Source organism: Poecilia formosa, unplaced genomic scaffold, assembly GCF_000485575.1.
Source record: "Poecilia formosa unplaced genomic scaffold, Poecilia_formosa-5.1.2 Scaffold100, whole genome shotgun sequence".
In the NCBI taxonomy this organism is placed as follows: Eukaryota; Metazoa; Chordata; class Actinopteri; order Cyprinodontiformes; family Poeciliidae; genus Poecilia; species Poecilia formosa.
In genome coordinates this window covers 1,293,946-1,304,415 of record NW_006800039.1, presented here as the reverse complement: position 1 = coordinate 1,304,415, position 10,470 = coordinate 1,293,946, and the positions used below count along the sequence as shown (strand labels likewise).

Genomic DNA, 10,470 nt, shown 5'->3' with positions numbered 1-10,470 from the left:
TATTATTATTTCGTTACATGTCCAGAAATCCAACAGATTTTGTTTGTTTGTATGTTTTTTGTATGTTTTTCTTCAAGCATTAAATTATCTTCTATTGTTGGATAAATAAAAATATATATTTCCACTCACTTCAAACGTTGTTCATTGTGACTCTGTAGAAAAGAAGTGCAATTGTATAAAGTAACTGCATAATTTCTGTAGGTCGTTTGAAGTCTTCAATGAGTTGTATTTACTCCTTTTTACCACTGGATGGTGGTGTTTTGTCACGCTTTGTTAGAAAACTATTTCCTGGAAATCTATTTTTTTTTTACAGGTTTTGTTAATTTTGTTCTAAAAATAGGTATAATAGATGACGTAATCCTCACATTCCTTCTTGAAGGATATCTACAGTGCATCTATCTCTCTAAATTACGCTTGTAAGAGTCATTATGAGAATTATCTGTTCAAAATCTTTATTTAGACTTTTTGGGGGATATATGTGTGTTCTTTATTCCATGTTTAAAATAAATAAATAGAAGAGAAGATTCTGGGATGGTCCCATTTCATTTCGTTTTCAGATATTACCAATTCATAATGCATAGTTTATTAGACAAGATAAACATGTTCAATTCATAAATCAATATAATAGAATCCAAATATAAGCTAATTAAAACCCGTTCATCCCAATTCAGTCCTAGTTATATTACAGTGCAGTCAAATTCAGTTTATGATGCTAAATAAAAAGAAAAACATTTATCTATCCAGAAAATTCCATATTCCAGTGTTGGATTGAAGTTCTGGAAAGTTGTGTAAAAGTAAGTCAATAAAAAGAATTGAAGGATTATTGAACTGGTGTAATATTAACAGCTGCACACAAATCAGTCAAAAACACTCAGCAATTAAAAATAATTAGCATAAAATAGACAAATCGGTATTCAAAACTTCATTTATCCAACAAAAAAGCAAACAAAAAACATTTGAGAGCGAGGATCAAGAGCAGGAAGCTCACGAGGCACCGGGTGTGAATGCCTCTAACAATACTCTCTGAGGGCAAATTTGACAAAGCAAAACATTTAAAACTTTTTGTATTAATATTTATTTTTATTTTTATGTCTTTAAATCAACGTTAAATCATAAGTTTACTTTCTCTCAAACCAAAATCGCTGCCCATTCAGTTCTGTGACAAACATGTTTTTCATCTGTTTAAAGTTGTACATTCTGAACATTGCTGGTAGTTTGTATTACATATAAAGATTTAGATAATATAAGCCTGGTGTTGTTATTTTAAGTTCAATATCAAGGATTTTTTTTTTACTTAAAACTCCAGTTCTGGTTTACAAATTTCTCTAAGTAGTCCAGAACGGCTCGACCTTTGACCCTTGTGGTGTTAATCCTGCTCCATACCAGTTGACAAACATGCACGCTCCTCTTGACTGACCCCAGACCAGCACTGGTTCTCTTTCAGTGTTGTGAATAATTGTGGTCTGCCTTGCAGCATGGATACACCCACTGGGGAATCTAAATATATCCAACTAGATGTCTCTGAAGAGCTCCGGCATGTAGATGATATACCTACACTGGAAATCCACACCTTACTGCATTACTTTCCAGATCCATTGTGCGCTTGAATGTTGCTGACACTCCCTAAATGCTCTTCCAAAGGTGAACTCTTGCAACCCTCTTATCTAAACCAGCATTTAAATGAGGTTTAACACCGTGTTATCGTTAAGTCATTGTGTCTGCTGCTGTTTGCAACCTGTAACAGTTTGGAGAAAGAGCGACAGAAACTGAAGTGAAAAGTGACGACAAAGAATTGCAAAGGGCAACAAACTGTCATGTTGATGTCTTGTAAAAGCTGTTTAAGCAACAAATCATTGGATTACCAGTGTTTCGCTAAGGTTTCAGAACAAATTCCCAAGTTTCCTGTTTTCCCTTCCCAGCACATGTCACAGGGTGAGTGAAGATAAAACCCAGCTGCTTTTCGTATTCATTTCAGGCAGCACTTGCCATCCCCTTTTTAACTGCAGCTGGCCTTTAAGTCTCAGTTCTCAAATCATCAAGGGCTTTTCTGAAACTAAACAGTTTAAAAACTGCAGCTGCTTATGTCTGGCAACATTAACACATTTAAGAGTACGGCCTATTTATTTGTTGTGTTTAAGACCAGAAAAAAGTTATCGCAGCTAAGACTGGACAGGTTGTCCCGCAAGCCCACAAAGCAGCCCCAGAGGTAGACTGTGACACTGTTGTGTCCTCTACCAGCAGTAATCTGATTTTTACTCAAAGATGGTATTGTATTGCACTCAGTGCTGTGGATAACCCCTCTCCCTCCTCCTCGTTTGCCCTCCAGAACGAGACAAGAGTCAGTCTGTTTTTTCTTTTTTTTCCCTCCTCCATGTTTTAGCTCACTTGTCCTTTAGGAAAATGTTTTGTACCCTTTGACCCTGCACTGTGACCTTTTAAACTCAATCGTGCTATACCTACAGAGTGCTCTGTAGACAGTTTAAGGTAAGTAATTATATGTCAGGTCTGCAACTGTGGCGCCAATGTAGAACAGTAGATGCAATGCAAATTATAAGGAAGTGAATAGACAGCTTTAGAAATCCCCACAGATCTAAATTTCCCGCTACTCAAATAAAAAAGTATTTATACTACTTGATCTTTCTCACTATTTTTTTTACATTTAAACCACAAACTTTATTTATTCTACTTAGGCTTCATGTGATCGTGTTGGTGAAGCAGAAGGAAAACGTTGCACGGTGTCGAAGATGCTTTCACAAGGGAAATAATAAAAATGTGTGATGTGCATTGCATTCATCCCCTTTGACTCTGTCTCCCTTAAATAAAATCTAATAAAACCAGTCAATAATGTTTAAACCAAGGGCAACAGCAGGAATGCTCAGTGAGAATATGACACAATCGCAAACCTGCCAAGGCACAGCTGTCCATCTGTAGTGACAGGCTGGACCAGGAAAGCCATAACAAATCAACCAGAGGAGCCACAGAGATCCGAGATCCGTTCCACTCAAGTGAGACGATACCAAATATGTTAGGCTTGTTTGCATACAAGAAAATTTTTTAGGGGAATACTAAAATTCCACAATAATGTTGCTAATGTTTGCTCTCCTTTATCTGCTCTCATGAGTAAACTGCTCTACACACAGACCACGATGCAAGTGATAGTTCTATGACGCAAACATAAAATAACAGATGAAGTTGGAAAGAGAAAATTTCGAGATAAGGCCTGATATTATTAATGCATTAATCTGAATGTATGCTGTTTAGCACATATTGCCCTTATTACAGTACTCCATTCTATCTGAATAAAAGAAGACTGCTATCATGTTTTATTTCTAAAGCCAACTCTGTTGTCAATATTGCCAATAATGTCGATAATTAAGGTAGCTAGGTCTGTAGCTGGTGAATTTATTTATATATTTGGCATTTTTAAACTAACTACATGTTACTAAGCTGAAATGAGTAGCCAGAGGTTGCATGCCTCTTGCTTTGTACTTCCTCTGTAGTTCCAAAGAGCCGGTGGTGTAGAAATTTCAGGTAATTTCATCCTGTTCTCAGATCTGCTCTACATTTAATACAGTTAGTAAAGTGAGATAAGAAGGAGGTAAATTCTACAGCATGGGCAATAACACTGGTTAGAACTTGCAGCTTGTACAGTTCAGTTGACTGAAGATTTACTTCTAATCCAGCGATTTTAAGTGTTTAAGCAAGAGGCAGCTGGACTTCTGTTTTTCGTCTGAGATGTTTCCAGTGACATTCAAAAAGTTTCTTCACTTCAGATCTTGTGTAAGGAATCCTGGCCTCATAAATCATCGATTGGGTAATCACACAACTTGACCCCTCTTCACCTCTCTCCATCCTGTTAGGTGTTTGAGTCGTTACTTGTGAGATGTTTGCTAATGAGACTCACGTGTTTCAGTTTCATGTTTCAAGGTGTGAATGGTTGTGAAACCACCTGAGGAGAAGAATAGAAGATGCATTCAAGATAATTCAAATAACCAGAGGACACATATTTGTTTCTTTTTTTTCTTTCTTTCTTTTTAGTTTTACAAAAATGGCATCTATCAAACCATCTTCTTTTTGTTTATTCTTTCAAACATTTAAAACAGTTATGTGTCCTGGAAGACTGGAAACTTTACCACTGAGCTGGACTAGTGTCCTATTGACAGTCCTTTGGGGTTTGGTAGCTGCTGTTTGATTGACAGGATGTTCTGGTGTGACCTGCTTCTCTTGGGTGCAGGTCAGTTTGTACTCACCAGATGCAATTGCTAATATGAAGTTGATTCATTTAAGGTAAGATTTTTATTCTAGTAAATTACATTTATCAGCAGCAGGTCATTCAAGTTGTTTTGGTTTGTTGCCTTTTTAATGAGGGGCTTAATGTTGGCACAGTTGCCATGCAGCAGTAAGGTCCTCCAATCCTCACAGCCCTAAGAAACTTACTTTTTCGTTCAATGATGGCTGTAAATAGGTATCAATTTAATTCGATGTTTTGGAGCAGTTTTTACTCAGGTTGTTTTTTTTTTTCAAGAATATAATGTCCCTTATAATAAATAGCAAGTAGTAAAAATATATTTTACAGATAGTTTTCACAGTTAAATGCAGCGTTTTCAATTATAGTTAAACAATGTCGGTATTTTGTATGCACAATCCATGGTTATGTTTAAGTGAAGTACATTTTTGTTTGTTTCTCAGCAGCAGCAGGCAGCAGCAGCGTCACACCGTCTCCTCCTGCGCCCTCCCCCCCGGCCTGTTGATATCACAGCCCGGAGAGTTTTGAATTCAGTCTGTGGTCCCAGCCGCCGCCGCCGCCGCCGCCATGCTGTTGAGCTGAGAGACAGCGACGAACCAAACTTTTATTTCTCCAAGCTGTTGCCGCGTTTTGTCTTCAATAAAAAAAAGGGGACGCCTTCCACACAGTGAGTACCAGTTTCTTGTGCCGTACCGAAGAAGCTTAAGTCTATGAAGGTGTAGTTTGGTAAAGTACCACAGAGTTTTCTTTCAGAAATTGCCCATGTACCGCACTGCATCGTGCTGCCGCGGAGTTCTCAGCTGCACTTGTTACGCGCTCTCGCCCAAACTTCCAACAGAGGCTCAAAGAGAGAAAAATGGCACTTTATTTATATTATGTGTTTCTTGTTTTGCGGAAACTTTCACCACTAATTTCCCGTGGTTAAAAAAACCCCACACGCACAATAATTTGTAACGAAATAAACATGTTAAGAGAGCGCTTTTTGTGGTCACTCCCCTTGAAACGCAAATAACGTCAGAATAAATCACCCATTTAAAGATTAAACATCTCCTTCACCTTCAAAAATGCCACTCTGCCACCCAGAGGTCATTCAGGAGTTCTTACCCTTGGCATGCATAAATCAAGGGTGCTCTTTCATTGCAATAACAAAAGCCCATTTACTGACAGCGCTGAAGCCCAGCCACATAACCACAGTTTATTTGAAGGGCTAGGATGGCGTCTCAGATACCATCACGAAAAGAAATGCATGAAAAGCACACTGTTTTGTCTCAGTGTGTTTATTTCCAACTTTTCAGCTTCATTTCAGTGAGACTGGAGCATATTTGTGGGTCTAGCTGTGAACGTCTCACCTGGACGCTTATCTCGTCTGAGTAGTAATAGTTTATTGAGCTGCTTTCAGTCTCATTTGCTCTTTGTTTTTGGTTGGTGTGACATTATATTTATGCTTTTGCTTCCTTTTGACATTTTTACAGTGAAGCACAAGTTGTCATAATAGCTTTGCCTAAGTTCTGTTTTGATTGTAGAATGAAGCATATTATTATTACAGTGTTACAGAAACAATCTGGTCAAGATTGATTTGTCTTGACCAGGCTTTTTTGCCAAATTTCTGGCTTTCTGACGTCCTGATTCAAATTATGGCTGATGCCTTTGTATTTTTATGCAAAATGACAACCTTAACATTCTTCATCAGACATGGGTACAGCTTTTAAAATTCAATTTTAGGAAATGAGTTTATCACAAGTCATGATATCGTGATAAGGACAATAACTTTGTCACATTGGGCTAACTTGGCATGAATAATTTATTAACCCTTAATAAATGCATTATTTGAAAAACAGTTTTATACCACTCAAATGATCTTTGTCAGAAACATTGTGTGTAACAAAAATGCACTCTGGGGTGTCAAAAACTTTTTACCACGCACTTCGACTATTTTATCAATTTGCAGATTTTGCATAACTTTTGCTGCTTTCATACTCTCTCAAAAGCTAGTAAAATGTCTGAAACGGTTAAAAGCTCCTCTCTAGAGCTTCAAAGCACCTCCTGTATAGTACAGTACTGGCTTACTTTACATCTCATGACCGATTATGAATATTTCAACATTTGAACATGACAGATATGATGATTTCTCCCTTAAATACAGCGGTTGTTTCTTCTAAACCTCTGTTCCCCCATGTTTGTTGTTGGTGCCATTTACTGCCCCGCCTCGCTGTCATCTTCACTCATCGTTTCGCCAGAATCCATCGGCGCTGACATGCCCCTCCCTTTTGAGCTCAATAACTAATTCTTCTGCCTCGTTGGCCCTGATTCCACAGGTCCTCAGTTGGGTCACGTCAGACATAGGGGCAGAAACCTGGATCTTGTCAATCTGACGGGCTGGCTGGCAGTCGAGCGAGCCAGAGTCATGTCAGGCGGACCCTAAGGCGGGGAGTGGCGGGCGGTAGGGGGGGTTCGAAGAGCCAGCCAGAACAGGATATTGCTGTGTGATCATTCACCAGCAGCAGACAAATCATTAAACCCTGGGCTGCATGCCGATGAGCGGTTCAGGCGTTTCTATCTGTCACTTAAACTTCCCCCTCAGGGTAGAGTTTATGTTGTAAGCTTCTTGCTGTTTTGGCAGGTTTCAGATTTTCTGTTATGATGATAGCCAGTTGTGTGTGGACTTTGTTGGTTAAGCAGATTTTAATCATTTACAGTTGTAAACAACTTTTTTTTTGTCTTTCTCGGTCTGTTGCTTTCACATGTACAGAAAGTGCTCGGTGTAACTGAATTTGGCATGGTTTTATCTGAACTGTCACTTGACCTGTTTTTTTGTTGTTGCTTTTTTAACGGGTGGATTCATTGCATATGAAACATGTAATTTTAATGCATTTCTTCTCGATTTGTTTGAATACTGTTGCAGAAAAACTAAGTACAGATTGAACCCATAAAATTCAAGTGTATGGATTAACTCAGAACAGTCTGCATGAAATCACAAACAGGCTGACCTATCTCCATAGTTCTCATTTGAAATGAATGCAGATTGCAGGCGGTCTCACTGAATGCCTTCTTTTAGATCTGAACTTTGTGCAAAAATGACTTTTTTTTTATGTGAGCATTTATTTGCTTGGATGCCTGCTTTAAGTCTTGGGCCAAGCTCTGGCCGTTTGTCAGACTTTCACTCTTTTTACAAACTGGGTGCATTAAAATCTGCACTGGCTGGAGGAGATCCAGCTCAAGTGGAGAGCACATACCACGTTCAGGTTCCAAATGCAATTTGCCGATCTAAAAAGGCCTTTGGTGTAGAGATGTCACGGCTCCTTGCATGCCAGCTCTGAGAGATTTTTGGACCCCTAATGGGTTTGATGGTGAACACTATTCATGCATGCCACATGCATTCCTTTTAGTTGTTTTCCAGTCGCAGGACTGGGTGAATTGCCTGCAAATCACCTGATCTTGATCTGCTGTTGTAGCCATCAGTTTAGAAAAGGTGCCATCTGTGACGGAAATGCCATAGAATAGTTAATGGCAGATTCTTTTTTCTTCTTAACGTAACTAATACAGACTGTAACCTGAAAGATGAAAGAGCTCATATTCACAGTGATGGTTTCTTTTAGATATCAGGTTAAGGAAAAAAGGGGGGAGACTTTGATTGTCTTGATCCTGGAGGCATCCAGTCAGTCAGTGCTGCTTTGATGTGAAAAGTGTGCTAGATTTCAGACTTTTTGGGCAACCCCCCACCCCACCTCCATTTCAAAGCCACAGACCTCCCCTGCCACACCCATCCACTGTACCCCAGCACCCTCAGGCTGGAGTAATCTCACACTGGCAAAGACGGCAGCATCTGGCTGCATATCAGCTGCAGACATGTGGCATGCGAAGGCACTTGGAGTTAACATAGCGCATTCCAAAGATATCTCAGCAAAACTGCCTCACCATTTACTGTGGGTTTTAAAAAGAAGGTAAATGCTGGATGTTTAGCTTTGCTGGTCGTTTGGTGCTAAATGAAAGAACATTACTTGCTTGTGATTATTAAGAGGAAGTTAAATGGTTGATGGTTTTTAAAACTTCTTCTTGCTCTGATCAATTTTCTTGTCCCTGCTGAAGCTGCTGCTGCTATGTTTTGCCTTGGAAAGGGCGTGTACAGTAAGATATGCGTCTAGGCCTGTTGCAATAAGCAAAAGAAAATCAATTACTTCCATGATGAAATAAAATGAGCTCAATTTCCATTTCCATCTACCAGAAACTGGAAGACTAAAGTCGTCAGTCTGGTGCACTGGTCTCATCCAGCACCCCCATCTCCCCCCTCTTTTTTGAAGGACAATTTTGTTTACAGAGACACCATGATTCCTTTTATTTATACATATTTTTATATTTATGCAATTAGCATAGTAATACTCGACAATGGTCTTAAAACGACATCGCTTTCATCTCAATTTATCGTGCAGGATGTGCGTCATGCCGCAGTAAAAGTGAAGAAAGAGCATTCCTTGGCTTTCATTGACCCAAACCAGTGTGCAAATTGCTAGAAGGTGCATGCAGTAATCAGATTACTGAAAACTCCAGGAAATCTGTGAATGTTCCCAAGATGTTACACTGCACAGCTTTAGAGTGATACTGCTGAGAGCGCAGTAAGCTCCCCGATCTGTTGCTGCAGGGCCGCTGACAGCTTACTTGGATGTTTTGAAAAGGTTCCCAGTGTTGTGTTGCTGAGAGCAGAGAGCTGGAAGGGAATGGATGGGGAGGTGGGGAGCGCGGTCTACATACAGTACATTCTGTTGTTATTGGAGCGCGTCGTTATCACAGCTAACCGGTGGAGGTGTTTTTCTGTTGGATTTTCTGTTAAATATTTGAGTATGATTTGCACAGGGAGGGACGTTTGGGAAACAGATTTCCAATTTTCTTCTTTATTTTCCTGTTGATCCTGCTAGTTGGATTTGCACATAAGGAAGGTTGAGCAAAACGAAAGCACCGCCTCAACCTGCTGTCCCTTTTCACTCAGTCGTAGGAGAGACCAATATGTCCCCTCAACAATGGCCACACTCCCACAGACACAAGACCCTAACCTCGGCCCCCTCCCCCTTCTTGCCCCGGTACCCCAATTTCCCCCTCCCCCTCCTCCTCGTCAATTGTGCGCCTTTCCAGAGGCGTGATCCGTGCGCCGTCGCTCTCCGATGCTGAGCAGTGACATGGGGATCGGAAAGCTTTCCTTGCTTCTGTCACGCTCTCAGGTGGCAGGCGCATGAATAAAATGCATCTAGAAGGCATAAACTATGTCTCAGCCATACGTAGCATCGTGGATTTATGACGCTGAAGCCAGATAGAGATTAGGGAGTGTTAGGGGGAGAACCTGAGAGAAGATTTACCGGCGACTGTAAAGGGAGAAGGTGCTCACATGTTTTGATTATGTTATTTATTTATTTTTTTTTTTTGTGCAAGCAAAGAGCTGGTTTCCCTCATTTTGCAAGATGTTTTCACTGACCAAATGGTAAGATTCAGCTCGAGCCCATGCCTTGTCGACACGGTTGAACGTTATGACTGATGGCAGTGTTGACACCTTTTTCTTTTCTTCTGCAGAATATGGATGGATGCCGTGTCTTTTAGATTTGCTTTGTGCAGTGTGGGATCTGTGCAGCATGGTGCATGCTATTTTTATCCAAATATCATATGAGAAGTAAATAATTTAGCGTTGTTAGGTTGCAGGTTTTTGGAAGGCAGCGATGGGAAGTGCACAGTGGTGTTTTTCAGAGGAGAGGTACAGAAAGTCAAAGCCCTGGTGATTTTTCTGTTTTTATGCCTACATTTTTTTTACATGCTTTGTTCTAGAGGAAGTCCAAATGTCATCTTCGTTCCACAAGTTGCTGCTGTCAACCTGGACACTGAGAGACTTGTTTGTGAGCGGTGGGTGCTGGTAGAGAAGCGAGCCATTTTTTTTTTTTTTTTACATCAAAGATCTAGCTGTAAGCAGCTCACCGTCTCAGCTGCACGTATAGGGGAGACCACTTTTTCCACAGTGTTTGCAAGAGCTAGTTTATTCTTTTGACCACATTAAGTCTTTTACAGCTGCATTCTGTTTTGAAAGTTTTTCTTGCATGCAGCATTTAATTTTTCCAGCGTAAAAACGAGACCTGCTTTTATTATTGCCACAGCATAGGTTACCACATCACAACTGTCAGCTAAGAAAAAAATCTACATCTTGTTAATCTAGATTTGTTGTATTAGTTTATTCTTTTGTGCTTTGAGAT

At 39.9% G+C, this 10,470-nt stretch overlaps 1 protein-coding gene across 8 annotated transcripts in view; it reads left to right on the top strand.

The window, feature by feature from the left end:
- The first annotated feature begins 4,782 nt into the window (after positions 1-4,782).
- The window catches only part of sema4d (sema domain, immunoglobulin domain (Ig), transmembrane domain (TM) and short cytoplasmic domain, (semaphorin) 4D), a 40,963-nt gene continuing 35,275 nt past the window's right edge, over positions 4,783-10,470 (top strand). For 2 of the 8 annotated variants that reach the window (XM_016674740.1, XM_007558939.2), the window contains exon 1: positions 9,371-10,136. The gene's annotated coding sequence lies outside the window, so the exon portion shown is untranslated. Of the gene's footprint in view, positions 4,914-9,370; positions 10,137-10,470 lie in introns of those variants that run through there. The other 6 variants (XM_016674736.1, XM_007558940.2, XM_016674737.1 and 3 more) reach the window with 5 other exon arrangements.